Here is a 16,247-nt window from a genome sequence, read left to right on the forward strand (position 1 = left end):
ATAATTAATAATAATTTATCTTAAATGAGAAAAATATAAAAAAAATTATGACAACATTTGGGATCGCATACTCTATACTTTGACGATGGTTAGATCATCATTTTTATTTTTGAAACCCTCCGAATCCTCATGAATAGTGTTTTTTTCTATGACTTGAAAATATTAAAAAATTAGTAATAATTCATTTCAAGTGTGAAAAATGTATATATATATATACACACGATCGTAATGACAAGGCCTACAACTTTCGTTAAGGAGTCAACTCCGGGACACGACATCATAATTCGTAAATCTTAGTGACAAACCCTAACTGTTCGATTGTGTTTACATTTACACTTTAATTTTTCATCACCGGAAATCGTTTTTTGGGATTTATTTTTTGAAAACATGATCTTGTAGTGGGGTTGAAAAAGATGAACGGTTTGGATGGTTAACATCACGTTATGATTTTTTAGGTTAGTTCAAATGTTGCTTGATGTTCTATAATGTCTAAAAGGTTTATAAACATCGAGCAATATTTGCACTAACCTTAAAAATTGGAACGTGATGTCAACAATCCAAATCGTTCATCTTTTTTAATCCATTACAAGATCGTGTTTTCATGAAAAAAACTTTGAAAAACGATTTTCGGTAATGAAACACTAAAGCATAAACGTAAATGACAATCAATGGTTAGAGTTTGTCACCAAGGTTTATGGATTATGATGTCGTTTGTCGAAGGTGACTTCTTCACGAAAATTGTAGGCCTTATCACTATGAACGATTCTATATTTTTTTACACTTGTAAAATAATTATTACTATTTTTTTAAGTCACTAAAAAAATACTATTCACAAGGGTTTAGAGGGTTTAAGTTTAACCCTCCAAAATACAAATGTCGATCTAACAATTGCCAAAGCAGAGTATGCGTCTTGAATGTTGGCTTACTTTCACATTTTTCTCATTTCTACATTAATTATTATGAAGTTTTTAATGCACTTTGGTATTTTGTAGGAAAAATCAAATTACACTATAAAATTCATAATAATTAATTTATAAGTGTGAAAAATATGAAAAAAAAATTGCAAACGCTCATGATCACATCATCTACTCTTTGACAATGATTATATAGTCATTTGACATTTTACAATCGTAAAAATACTCGTGAACAGTTTTTTGGGTATTTAAAAATGTGTAATAATTCATTAATAAGTATATAAAATATCCCACCATTGGTACGTGACCGTCAACGTGATATCTTTGACATGATATGTTCGATAAAATCAGTCATTTAGTTCCATTTACAGATGCTAACTTGGTTTACTGTTTCAGCTAGTGCTTATGTTTTTAAGAAAAACTAATAAAAATGACTTGAAAACTTTGAGTTTTAATGATAAGGACAAAATAAAGGGTAAAGTAAATAGTACCAAGTTTGACTTTTGAGTGTAAAAATATAGTTTTCCGTTAAAATAAACAGTACCGTGGACTTTTATTTAAAACTCCCATGTTTTTAGTTTTCATACTTTCGTAACGAATCATATTTAGTCATAAACTTTCATAATATGTACAAAAATTGTTTTAATTGTTTTACACAAAGGTAACAAACAATTCACAAAGTAACAAACATTTCATAAGTACAATCTTCCATCTTTATTTATCTCCTTTTATTTTATTTCACAGGACTATGGTAGTGCCATCATGAACACCCCCAGATTTCTTGTTACCATGAAAATCATCCAGATTAAAGTGAGGACTTGGATTGTCTGCCCTCCCATTTCGGTGCCCTCCCCGTGCCCTCCTGTTTTGTGTGGTCACGGTTAAGCCACGTCAATATTTTATATTATTTTTTTATAAAAATAATAAAATAAAAAGAAATAGTAATATAAAATGTTGATGTGGCTTAACCATGACCACAAAAACAGAAGGGCACTGGGAGGGCACCAAAATTAGAGGGCAGACAATCCAAGTGAACGTTATTAACCATCCCAACAGTTCTGAAACCGCCACCTATGCCCGCACTCTTAGTCCACACTAGAGACTCATAAATAACATATGGGTTATAAGGTCTCAGCTGCACCTGCAAGATGAAACAAAGCAAAATATATTAATTTGAAAAGAAGAGGTTTCCCAAATCACTATACTAAAAAAAAAAAACAAAAAGAACAAATACTATCAAACCACACAAATCACCAAAGATTGAAAAAAAAGAAAATATCTTCCCCAACACAAATCACCAAGTTATTGAACTAGAACAGCTTCCAACGAGACCCATTTGCTGAAAACTTAGCAGAACGTAGGTTGAGATACGAAGTGATGCTAGGAAATTGAAAGGTCAGAGACATCCATGGAAGAACCTGAGACATCAGTAGTTAAAATTTTGAGCATTTCCATTTACCAAAAGCAAAACAACTTAGATAAATCATTGATCTATTCAATGGTCAAATTATTTAAGGCCAAATGGAAGAAAATTCAGTTGTATAAACAAGAAAATGATTAGCTTCAATACATTTAATGGCAGCCAAGCGGACAATAATATGGAACCTAAACCCAACCTATCAACAAGTCTTCATAAACCTACATCATATGAATGATCATACCATTATGTTAATATATCACAATACTAACAAAGAATTTTTGTAAAATTTTGTAAGAATTCACATAAATTAAAAGCTCCCTGAGGAATTAACCAAGTACGGCCCAAAAGATCAAGTACAAACACTGATATACAACCTCCAAGTTTAGAATTAATCTTGTAATGTCATGGTCTTGATCATCAATACTACATTGATAATATGCATTTCATCATACATTAGGTTAACAAGAACTACCAAATTCAGAGTGAAAGAAAAAGAAAGAAAAGAAAGATACCTGATTCAAAGCAATTTCAAGCAATTGGGAAATGCTTGTAAACAGTAGTTGGTTTTGACTTCCTTCCAAAAGGAGTTCAAGATTATGCTACGCTGCCAAATTGAGAATTTCAAAATAAAAATTCCAAACATACATAAGAATATGATTACATTTTCAAAGAACATAACCTCAACAAACAAAAGCAAAGACAATCCATCCCTCACTGAAAGCAAAGGAACTAAATTTAAGAATTATATTAAGGACAATTATTATGGAAAGATTAATATTAACCAAGTGTTTCAAGAATTTAATTCCATTGTTGTGATATACCGTGCAAGAGCTCATCAGTAAACCATAGTGTTTCTGGACAAATCCGAAAGTTCTTTAAGTTTACTTTCGTAATTGCAGAACAACTAATATATTGTAAAATCAATGAAGCAGATTAATATATCATACATAAAGACTTCAGTATCACAAGCAACTTACGAAAAGAAATCAACAAACCAAGTTGAAGAAATATTAAGGAACTGTTCTCACCAGAAAATGTTATAGAAAACTTCATTTTAATCCCTAAATAAGATTGTTTTTTCAATAATACCGTATGTAAGATTAAAAACTAAAAATAGTCCTCCATGTCAGATTATAGTATTCCATGTCACATTTAATCATTTTTTAATAAATTTATTGCATTTTTAGTTTCCCTATAACTCCGCCTATGTCTTACATGGCCGGTCCCAAGCCCGGATAAAGGAGGAGGGGGAGGGCGTCAGGTAGTCGACAGCCGGCACTCCATGATCACGTCGAATCCTTATGAAAATGAATCCAGAACAAAATAGCGCTAAAGCTAGGGCGTCACCCGTAAGTGGCGCGCTGTGCGGCCCGAGCACAGTGATAAGTGAGCAAGGGTCGCTGTATCTCCATCGGCACCCGGATGCAGTGTTAAATGAGCAAGGGGGCCATAGAAACTTCTTTTCGAACGACTCCACTCAAAGTTGTTTGGGAGCATATGCTCCTATCAACTTTACCCGGGACACACAAAAGAAGTACTTTGATCCTATTAGACGGGGGAGGGTGAAGAAGCTAGGACAGAAGGGTAGAGTTCAAGAGAGCAAAATGCGTTTAGGAACGTGGAATATAGGAACCTTAACGGGAAAATCTATGGAAGTAGTGGAAGTTATGGTGAGGAGAAGGATAAATATTATGTGCCTACAAGAAACTAAGTGGGTTGGTAGTAAGGCAAAGGATCTAGAAAACTCAGGGTTTAAACTTTGGTATTCGGGCACACATAGAACGAGAAACGGTGTTGGCATCATCGTGGACAAGACCTTGGTACAAGATGTTGTAGATGTCAAGAGGGTAGGAGATAGAATCATGGCAATCAAGATTGTAATAGGACAAGAACTTATCAATGTGATTAGTGCGTACGCACCTCAAGTAGGGTTGGATACGAGGTCGAAGGAGAAATTTTGGGAAGATCTTGGAGACTTGGTGCAAGGAATTGCTCAGACGGAGAAGTTATTTATAGGAGGAGATTTAAATGGACACGTGGGCAGGGAGACAGGCAACTATGGAGGTTTTCATGGTGGCCATGGTTTTGGGGAGAGAAACGAGGATGGGGAAGCTATCTTGGATTTTGCAATGGCATTTGATCTCTTCTTAGCCAACACCTTCTTTAAGAAGAGAGAAGAACATGTGATCACCTACAAGAGTGGGTCGTCAAAAACACAAATAGATTTTCTTCTAATGAGGAAAGGGGATCGTATAACTTGTAAGGATTGCAAAGTTATACCAGGAGAGAGCGTGGCTAATCAACATCGCTTGTTGGTGATGGATGTACATATCAAAAGAGTGAGACAAAAGAACAAGACTTGGAAGTGCCCAAGGACTAGATGGTGGAATCTAAAAGAAGAAAAACAAGCCATTTTCAAAGAGAAAGTAATCACCCAGTGTGTGTGGGATAGAGAGGGGGAAGCTAGCCAAATGTGGGATTCCATGGCTAGTTGTATCCGAAAAGTAGCAAAAGAGGTATTAGGAGAGTCCAAGGGCTTTGCCCCACACCAAAAGGAATCTTGGTGGTGGAATGAGGAGGTACAAACAAAGGTGAAGGCTAAGAAGGAATGTTGTAAAGCCTTATACAAGGATAGGACTGATGAAAATGGTGAAAGGTATAGAAAAGCGAAGCAAGAGGCGAAGAAAGCTGTGAGAGAAGCTAAGTTAGCGGCTTACGACGATATGTATAAACGACTAGATACCAAAGAAGGAGAGTTGGATATCTATAAACTAGCTAGAGCAAGGGAAAAGAAGACAAGGGACCTAAACCAAGTGAGGTGCATCAAGGATGAGGATGGAAAAGTTCTTGCTACAGAGAATGCGGTTAAAGACAGATGGAGAGGTTATTTTCATAATCTTTTCAATGAAGGACATGAAAGGAGTGCTTCTTTAGGGGAGTTGAGTAACTCAGAAGAGTGTAGAAACTACTCTTTTTATCGTCGAATCCGGAAGGAAGAAGTGGTTGTAGCTTTGAAGAAGATGAAGCAAAGAAAAGCAATAGGCCCAGACGAGATACCAATCGAAGTGTGGAAAGTTTTGGGAGAGACAGGTATAACATGGCTCACTGACCTTTTCAATAGGATTTTGAAAACGAAGAAGATGCCAAATGAGTGGCGAACAAGCACTTTAGTGCCTATCTACAAGAATAAGGGCGACGTACAAAATTGCATGAACTATAGGGGTATTAAGCTAATGAGTCATACAATGAAGCTTTGGGAGAGAGTCATTGAGCATAGATTGAGGCAAGAGACACGGGTTTCGGACAACCAATTCGGGTTCATGCCAGGGCGCTCAACCATGGAGGCAATCTATCTCTTACGAAGATTGATGGAAAGATATAGAGATGGGAAAAAGGATTTACACATGGTCTTTATAGATTTGGAGAAAGCGTACGATAGGGTCCCAAGAGACATTCTTTGGAGGATTTTAGAGAAGAAAGGAGTACGAGTAGCATATATCCAAGCTATAAAGGATATGTATGAAGGAGCAAAGACTGCCGTAAGAACTCATGAAGGACAAACTGAAAGCTTTCCCATAACTGTAGGATTACATCAAGGCTCATCCTTAAGTCCTTACCTTTTTGCGTTGGTAATGGATGAGTTAACAGGACATATTCAAGATGATATTCCTTGGTGTATGCTTTTCGCAGACGATATAGTGTTGATAGATGAAACTCAGGAAGGGGTAAATGCAAAGCTTAACCTTTGGAAAGAAGTGTTGGAATCTAAAGGTCTTCGCCTAAGCCGATCAAAGACAGAATATATGGAGTGCAAGTTCAGTGCAAATGGAGGCCAAAACGAGTTAGGGGTGAGGATCGGTGATCAAGAAATACCAAAGAGCGATCGTTTTCGTTACCTAGGATCTATCTTGCAAAAGAACGGAGAATTAGATGGAGATCTCAACCATAGAATACAAGCTGGATGGATGAAGTGGAAGAGTGCATCCGGCGTGTTGTGTGACCGCCGTATGCCACTGAAGCTCAAGGGAAAATTTTATAGGACGGCAATAAGGCCGGCGATGCTGTATGGCACAGAATGTTGGGCGGTGAAGCATCAACACGTACACAAAATGGGTGTAGCGGAGATGAGGATGCTTCGTTGGATGTGTGGGCACACGAGAAAGGATAAGATTAGGAATGAGGATATCCGGGGTAAAGTAGGAGTAGCCGAAATTGAAGGAAAGATGAGAGAAAATCGGTTACGGTGGTTTGGACATGTGCAAAGAAGGCCTACTGACGCTCCGATTAGAAGATGCGACTATGGGACAGAGGTTCAGGGCCGAAGGGGTAGAGGAAGACCTAAGAAAACTTTGGAAGAGACTCTAAGAAAAGACTTAGAGTACTTGGATTTAACGAAGGACATGACACAGGACCGAGCACAATGGCGTTCTAAGATTCATGTAGCCGATCCCACTCAGTGACTTGGATTTTCCAAGTCTCCAACCGAGAAGTTTTCCTCACTCAGGAAATTAAGGGAACACTACCTCAACCTACATGCTCCACTCACAAAGCTCCAACAAAAGAAAATTCAAAGAACTTAGAGAAGAAGGCTTTGGTGTATTTAACACAATACGTTGAAATGAAGGAAAGCTTATTTATTGATATCCCCGATAAGCTACAAATATGTACATATACATGAGTCAAAATAAACAAACAAGAGAGAGCCTTCACAAAGGTTGCTTAGGAGAAGTCGCAGCAGTCGGTAGAGCCCCAGAAAGAGAAGGCACCGGAGGGGGATCATTCGGAGCCTCAGTACTGGACAGAACCCTAGAAGGAGGAGGCATCAGAGGTTGATCATTTGGAGCTTCATTACGCGGTACAGCCCCAGAAGACGAAGGCAATAAATGCCTTTGGAACAAACCCACAAATCTCTGATGATCAAGTAAAACCTGACCATCAGATTCCTTCATCTGGTCCAGCTTCCTCTTCATGTTTGTAGCATAGTCATGTGCGAGACGGTGCAACTGTTTATTCTCATGCTTGAGCCCTCTAATCTCCTGTTTGAGACTCATCACTTCAGCCGCCAATGATTCAACTTGGCGGGTTCGAGCAAATAGGCGTTGGGCCATATTAGACACAGAACCTGCACACTGAACACTGAGAGCCAGAGAATCCTTAACAGCTAACTCATCAGATCGTTTGGAAAGTAGTCTGTTATCTTTGGGAGTGAGAAGGTTCCTGGCCACCACCGCAGCGGTCATATCATTCTTCATAACGGAATCCCCAACGGTAAGAGGACCAGTAGGGGAGACGAAGGATGGGCGCCATATGTTGTCTGGAGAAGGCGGGGCTGCCTCTTCAACAAGGTTCAAGTCAAAACGACGGTCGGAGGGGCCAGACATTTTCAAAGGTGTTGAAGAGAGAAGAGGTCGAACAAATCAAGATCTTAGAAGTGTAAGAATGGAGCTTCTACTGGGGGAGATTCAAGTGTGCTTTGGAACTTAATGCCAGCCCCTATAAAAATCTGCACTCGACGGAGCTTCAGAAATCGAAGAGGCGCCTGCTCAGAAATCGAAGAGGCGTTTGCTTTCTCAAAAGCTGGGCTGCTCAGAGACCACGAGGGTCGATCTCAGAAATCGAAGAGGCGTCTGCTTTCTCAAAAGTTGGGCTGCTCAAAGACCACGAAGGCCGATCTCAGAAATCGAAGAGGCGCTTGCTTTCTCAAAAGTTGGGCTGCTCAGAGACCACGAGGGCCGATCTCAGAAATCGAAGAGGCACCTACTTTTCCAGCCTTGGCAGCACCTGTCACACGCACACTCAGCTTTGCGGAAATTATGGGCATTCTGTCGAAGACTTCTGGTGAAGTAGAAAGCACATGAGTCTTACTGTTCAATCACCCACTTCCCACACGCAATAGTAGCTCATGTGTATCACAGATAACTTTGCCAAAGTTCTCTGCCAAAGTTGAGCACGTGAAGCTTGCAGCTTCCACTACATCGCTCTGACCAAGACGGGTAAAAGAATAGCAAAGAAACAGCACTAACAAAGTTTAGACACATAAATTTTGAAGGTCTAGCTACCCCATATTATTACCCACAAGGGTAAAGGAACAGTATCACTGCTGGATAATTGGAAAGTCCCTGTGTGTCAACCTCTGTGCTTCGTGGCAAGGTAGACTAGCAAACATGCCCAACCTTTACTCACATTTGAGAAAACACTCCCAACAAGATTGCTTGCTCCAAAATCGAAGAGGCACCGTCCTCCGAATCTCGAGAGCCAGACTCCCAACATGACTACTTTATCAAAAATCGAAGAGAGGGTAAAGGAACAGTACCATTGCTGGATAATTGGAAAGTCCCTGTGTGTCAACCTCTGTGCTTCGTGGCAAGGTAGACTAGCAAACATGCCCAACCTTTACTCACATTCGAGAAAACACTCCCAACAAGATTGCTTGCTCCAAAATCGAAGAGGCACCGCCCTCCGAATCTCGAGAGCCAGACTCCCAACATGATTACCTTCTCAAAAATCGAAGAGACACCGCTCTCCGAATCTCGAGAGCCAGACCCCCAGCAGGATTGCTTTCTCAAAAATCGAAGAGACATCGTTCTCCGAATCTCGAGAGCCAGATCCCTGATAGGATTGCTTGTTCGAAAACCGAAGAGGCAACACTTTCCCAACTACAAGAGCCGGATCTCCTTGGATAAAGCTGTCTGTAATCTTCACACGCAACATCAGCTTTCCATATACCACAGACCACTTTTTCAAAGTGCTCTGACAGGGTAAAGGAATAGCATTACTACTTGTTGTTAAGGAGACTCATATATATGTCAACCTCCATCCCCAATGGACAGACAGACCTGCAAAAATGCTCAACCCTTCCTCATATATGAGAGGGCACTCTCAACGAAGCCTTTCGAAATATTCAGCTTTCTTTCCCCCCGATAATACCTCTGCAAACAAGTTATACTAGAGCAAGAATATCTCATATCATCAGGGTTAAAAGCAAGAGTATCCCATATCATGCTTTTTCCCTGTCTTTTCCTTTGGCCTTGTTCTTACCTGCAAGACAAGGAGAAAGAGAGCAATCAGTCAGCACTTGGAATCAAGCTTCCAGCCAGGAACTGACTGCCTGGAACTTACTTACCTGGCATTACTCTCGAGTACTCATCTTCAACATCTTATGCTTCCAGGGAAGATACCGCATCTGCCTGAGGAACAGATAGGGCAAGTGAGAAGGATACAAGGAAGCATGTGGAGACAAGCGTAACAGCACACGTGCCGATACATCCATTACTCTGTCAAAGCAAAAGTATCCCATATCAGTAGGGTCGAACGTACTCTAGATTTGATGGACTTGTTTTGACCCTCAAATTCTTCAGTCGGCCTTATACTCTGGAGGAAACCAGAAAACCCTCCAGCTCAGTTCAAGAATAAGCCTGTGGAAAGTTACTTCTTCAAAAGCAAAAGTATCCCATATCATCTCTTCTCATTTTTCTTCTCTTTATCCTTCATGCTGCCTGCAAGATAGGGAGAATGTGAACAATCAGCCGGAGCTCTGATTGCTTACCTTGTCTGTCACCTCTTTCAGCAAATCCCCTAGCTCGGCAACTTGAGGGACTCCTACTACATGGTTTGTATCGCGCTTGCCCAAGCCTGAAACTACAAGTAAGCTTCAAGTGAAATTGATACATTACCTTGTGCATCTCCACCAGTTAAAGATACCACCCCTGGATGGAGGAAGAGTACTTCCAGAGAAGATGCCACATCTACCTGTGAGACAGATAAGGCAAGTCAAGACGATACCACATTCCGATACTTAGAAGTTTCGTGATTACGAGATCATTCTCCCACAATATTTCCTAATGTCATTTGTACTAAATCATTCACCTGTACTCACTAAAGGAAAGCTTGAACCTATGTACTTGTGTAAACCCTTCACAATTAATGAGAACTCCTCTATTCCGTGGACGTAGCCAATCTGGGTGAACCACGTACATCTTGTGTTTGCTTTCCTATCTATATCCATTTATATACTTATCCACACTAATGATCGGAGCAATCTAGCGAAGATCACAAAAAGCGACCGTTTTCGCTACCTAGGATATATCGTGCAAGAGAACGGAGAATTAGAGAGATCTCAACCATAGAATAGAAGTTGGATAGATGAAGTGTAAGAGTGCATCCGGCGGGTTGTGTAACCGTCGTAGGCCACTGAAGCTCAAGGGAAAATTTTATAGGACGGCAATAAGGCCAGCGATGTTGTATGGCACAGAATGTTGGGCGGTGAAGCATCAACACGTACACAAAATGGGTGTGGCGGAGACGAGGATGCTTCGTGGGATGTGTGGGCACACAAGAAATGATAAGATTGGAAATGAGGATATTCGAGGTAAAGTAGGAGTGGCCGAAATTGAAGGAAAGATGAGAGAGAATCGGTTCCGGTGATTTGGACATGTGCAAAGAAGGCCTACTGATGCTCCGGTTCGAAGATGTGACTACGGGACAGAGGTTCAGGGCCAAAGGGGTAGAGGAAGACCTAGGAAAACTTTGGAAGAGACTCTAAGAAAAGACTTAGAGTACTTGGTTCTAACGGAGGACATGACACAAAACCGAGCGCAATGGCGTTCTAGGATTCATATAGCCGACCCCACTTAGTGGGAAAAGGCTTTGTTGTTGTTGTTGTTGTTGTTAGTTTCCCTATTTACCCTTATTACTCTTTAAAACCAATTAGAGAAACAAATATATAATTAATTTTTCAAGAATGCTTAATTAACTAGATCCATAATTAACATGTTTGTTATAACATAAATCTCCATGTGTTATTCCAATCAAGGAACCCAGAAAACTCAGAAACCATGATCAAACAAAAAAAACCATAAAACTTACAAACCAAAAATCTTGTTGTATTCGGAAGAAAGGAGAAAAAAGGGGCTTTTAGATGCCAAATTGAAGGTGAATCCAGAGATAAATGAAAAAAAAATACAAATTGAGAAAATAGAATGTGAAATCACAACTTAATTGATCGTACCAAATTAATCGGACATACACTATATAGTACTTAACCGACAATACCGAATGGATAAGACCTAATTGATAGTACCTAAATGATTAAGGTACATTCATATAGGTACTATGATTTAGGTGCATTCATATAGGTACCATGATTTAGGTGCATTCATATAGGTACCATGGTTTATGTGCATTCATATAGGTACCATGGTTTATGTGCATTCATATAAGTACCATGGTTTAGGTGCATTTGACTTGGTACTATGATTTATGTGCATTCGACTAGGTTATATGATTTAAGCACATTAGGACATGGTTTAAGTGCATTCGATTATGTAAAATATATGATTTGGCTATTTATATTTCCTCTGTGCTTTGAATGGTGATAATGAATAATTTGAATTAGGTATTTGTTAATTCTTGTAACGTATCACTAATATTTTTTTGAATTATGTTTATCATTTTAGAAAGTCAAACAATAATCAATGCCAAAAAAATATGGAGCAAATTAAAATCAAATATTTAATAGGGGCATTATAGGAACCCAAAAAACGCATTAAATATTTCAAAACAAGAAAATATAAATTTTAATATTTATGCTGACATGGAAATTTAGTCAAAGGACTATAATGAATACATAATCTAACATAAGGTTTTAATTGAATTTCAATCTTTATCAAGGATTAAAATGGAGAAACCCCAAAATTATATTAAAGCAAAACTACGTTCACAACAAAAAACATATGAGAATTTCCACAGCATATTAACAAAAAACTATGGAATTTCCAAAAAAAAAACAAAGCTCAAAATTGTCAAAAATAAGAATTTCCACAGCAATATTAACACTTGAGAAACTTAGCAAAAACCCATTATTCTGCACATATCTACACACACCAGAGTACAAAACAAAGCAAATTACATTCCAAATACAACTTTTTCTAGAGAGAGAGAGAGGGAGAAGAGAGAGATGAGGGTACCGTGCGAATGAGGTGAGCAGAAGTGAGGAAGCATTAGGCGCTCCAGAGAGGATCGTTGAGGTCAGAGTCGTTGCGTTCAAGCTCGGTGTCAGGTCCATTGTCGTCTGAAGTACTCTAACCCACCATCACCGTCTCCTCATATTAAACCAACCGACTCCGCCAATCCCTCAGTCTCTGCTTTGCAACTGCAAAACCTATCTCCCTCCTTTCTTTTCCTTCTTTCTTTCTCCTGCGGCTGGATTTCCGCCTTGCCCAGCTTTAATTTTAATTTGAATTGGAGCCAGAAGGAACTCATTAGACTGTAACTATATAATCTACAAGTTTGTAACATTAGTGCAACTCTGATTTTAAGTTTCAACATTCATATCTTAGTGTTAAATTCTCTATATACAGAAAGGAAAATGATCTAATCCATCTTTCTAATCTAAGCCAGAAAATCACTTTTTATCACGTTCTTTTATTCCCCCCTCCACATCCCAAAAAATGAGCAGCAGACCACTTTGACATATACATATTATAAGGGACAGAAACTGCACAGTATCTTCCAACTCATTTCTAACAGCTCCAATAGGAATGCAATTAACACGAGTTTAAAGTTCAGAAGAAAAGAAATGTAAATGCCTAACAATTGGAAAATGTCTTATATTTTTCTTGCAGAAGCATAAATTTCCAAACTGTTTCAATGCAATACAACATAAAAGTGAAATGAGCTAGTAATTCAAAAAACAAAGCATTGTCACTGATCAAAATTGATGGAAAACAAATAATCGTGCTGATTGTGAGACTATGAATCAGTGTGACTGAGAAAAACAAAGCATTGTCACTGAGAAATTGAGGGAAAACTAAGGAACATGCTTATTCACTATGACTAATGTTCTAAACAGTTATGATTACCAAAATTACCAACAAAAGAAGCTGAGAGTTCACAAAATACAAACACAGCAAACGCAAAAGAGGACAACAAATTCGATTCCACAACTCCACAATGGTTATATACAAATCCAATCCAAAAGCTCAACAAAATGCATAACAATGGAAGGATGTATCCAACTGGGATAAAGAATTACCTGCAACCTAACACCACCATGTTTCCTCCAAGCCTAATCAGAATTTTGCTACCTTCCCCATATGTAAACGGCACATTTAGGGAATCCCAAATTGTGGAAATAAACTGTTTTGACGAAAGCTTCATTAAATCACCAACTTGTATGGTTTGCCCTGCCTGCAGATAACAAGCATATGATCCAGTAGCACTTATGTTTAATCAAACCTTCCCCTATACAATTAGTCCATGCTCATGCATCAAAACAAAACAAATCTAAAAACAAAATACATAAGATAATTAATACTCTGTTATAAAAACAAATTGTGGGGAAGGGGGGAGATTCTATGCATTCTAAGAGACCACAACATAATTCAAGCTTGTTACAGCGAATGAGATCCAATTAAATGATGGGAATATCCAATTGAAATGTCTTACGAAAGCCATATTATTAAATCCTAATCAAAAGTTAAAATTAACAATATACAGAACCTAATTAAGGTTAAGATTCAACCAGAGCCCAATCTTCAATAACAAGATTTTCAAAAACATTACCTTTAAGCCGAAACTAGTGCCTTTCGGCGGATATTTGGAGGAAACATGGTGGTGTACTCGTAAAGAAAACGAAGCAGAAACGAGCGCACATTTTACTCGTAAATTCATCATACTTCTCGGCAGGGCCGGCCCTAAGAAATTGGGCCTATGCAAGCCTTCGAGTGGGGGTAAAGTTCTTTTACACCCAACTCATTGTACATTTGTATAATAAAATGTTTCGCTAAATGCATGAAAAAGTTCATTTCTACATAAAAAAATCATTAGAATTCATATCCAAAGAAGAAAGATATGCAAACATTACTTAAATATTACACATCTCGTGTTTTTAGACTCAGATGTATTAATTAAGTTTACATAATTTAACTTTTCAACCAATTCTTTTTCAATTGACAAAATAGCTAACTCATTTAATCTTTCTTGTGACATAGTTGATCGAAGACATGATTTGATCAACTTTAATTTTGAGAAACTTCTTTCTGCAGAGGTAACCGTAACTGGTATGGTTAACAAAATTCAACATCGAAACTTTGAATTATCTTGAACCAAAAGTAATAGAAGAAACAAAAGCAATATGCAGTTGACACATAGTTTGCTTTTGCAGTTAATACGGCAAAATATGTCTTGTAGGCTAGACACCTGTTTCAGCACTAACAAAAAACACAAAAAGTGTTTCGTTCTTGTTCTAACAGCTAAGTTTTCAAGCACAAATATTCAAACAAAAAATAAACATAGCATGCCTTGCAGCACAGAGATTGTGGTTGTTCACTTTTTCTGAGATTGGACATATTCCACACTATAGAAAAAAACATAAATAATAATTTAACAAACGCTACCACCACGGATGTTATGTAGGTGTGCGTGCGAAAACAAATTGTAATTTACCTATCTTTGGTTTTTTTTTTGCTTGAGTTTTTGTCTTGAGTGCGGCTATCGGCACTTTGCCGGCGGGTTCAATTATGGGGACAACCAGATTATGAAATTCTCCAGCAATTTTTGCAAAATTGGTCGTGCCTGTTTGCTCGTCGCAAGGTTTTTTGCTGTTAATCAAGGAAAAAATTATAAGGTCAGAGAGAAACGTGATAGTCACAGAAAAGAGTCCGAAAGAGCAGTGCAAAAATATCGGCCGACAATTTTTCATGACTGGCTAAACATACACCTAAGAGAAGCAAGCATAGTTATTAAGATTGACACCTAAGAGCATTTATCGTGAGGAAAACTTTACCTGCCAGATTTGTTCTCTTGATCAGGGAATAATGCTCTCTTTGAAGTCTTGGCAGGTGCAACTGATTTGGCTTGTTGATCTAGTCGTTGGGAAGGCGTCAATGGGGGCGGGGGTCGCTTGACTGATAATTTGTTTTCCTGCGGTGGTAGCAGGTGTTTGTGGTTTAACTAAGGAAATCGCTGGGTTGGAGAGCGGTTGGTCTTGAAACAATCCATGAACGATGAAGTCTATTTTCCCGAAGTCACTGTTTTGATTTCCAAAAGAAAGTTGAAATGTTTTTTACTCGCTAACCAAATTTTTAAGAATTGGCGGCACCACGAAAGGATCCTCATATCCGTCTTCCATCACCAAAGTGTGGCAAGAAACACGAAGCATCTTTTCGGCGTGCCTTCCTATCATGAGGACATTATGCTGATTCATGTTATCTTCCACAATAAGATTGATTTTGAACATGTGCAAGAGGAGGATATCTTTGTGTTAGACAACTTGTAGACATGGAAACCTCGTTGCATACAAATGATGCATCACAAAGCTCCACGTGGCATAGGACTCATCACAAATGGACAAGTCATCAATGACATGTGGCACAAATCAAGCAAAGGAAGTGTAAAACTTCCCCAAAATTCGGCTAAAGGGGGAAATCCCTCCTTAAAATTGGCAACGGGTCCAAAATCTCTCAAAACCGGAAAGAAAGCTAAAGAATCTTCACAAAACAAGCAAGACTTGAAGATTGCTTACAAAATACGTAACAAGGCCTATAAATTTCGGCCAATACAAGGGAAAGTGGCTGAAATTAAGACACAAAACATGCCTAAATTCTCCCATGGACGAATCAAGACACAAATCAAGGTCAAATCCATCCAAAAGACTCCAAAACAAAACTGTCGAATACTTTTAATGTTTTAGCACATTCAATCACATATATTAAACATTGGCATGTTCTATCAACTATATTTTTCTCTCAAGTGAGGCATATATATATATATATATATATATATATATATATATATATATATATATTATGACCCTTTATAACCAAATATGTTTCGGGATACTAAACTTAGCTAGAAACTATTTTTTTTTTTTTTAGTTTTGCATATATTAAAATAAATAGTTAAATAGGTACCTG

General features: G+C 38.3%; 1 long non-coding RNA gene across 8 annotated transcripts; it reads right to left on the bottom strand.

Moving 5' to 3' along the window:
- Window positions 1-1,501: 1,501 nt before the first annotated feature.
- On the bottom strand, window positions 1,502-14,037 carry LOC103412065 (uncharacterized). Of its 8 annotated transcripts, XR_011583022.1 has the most exons (9): window positions 13,897-14,037; window positions 13,367-13,521; window positions 12,300-12,555; window positions 10,008-10,083; window positions 9,458-9,830; window positions 8,648-9,372; window positions 2,847-2,938; window positions 1,920-2,332; window positions 1,502-1,776 (listed from the first exon to the last, which is right to left on the bottom strand). It is a non-coding gene; the product is annotated as an uncharacterized lncRNA (long non-coding RNA). The 8 variants fall into 8 exon arrangements; XR_011583023.1 differs by lacking the exon at window positions 8,648-9,372; XR_011583021.1 differs by having other exon boundaries at window positions 8,648-9,830.
- Between the last annotated feature and the right edge of the window lie 2,210 nt (window positions 14,038-16,247).

Source organism: Malus domestica, chromosome 07 (genome assembly GCF_042453785.1).
Source record: "Malus domestica chromosome 07, GDT2T_hap1".
NCBI lineage: Eukaryota > Viridiplantae > Streptophyta > Magnoliopsida > Rosales > Rosaceae > Malus > Malus domestica.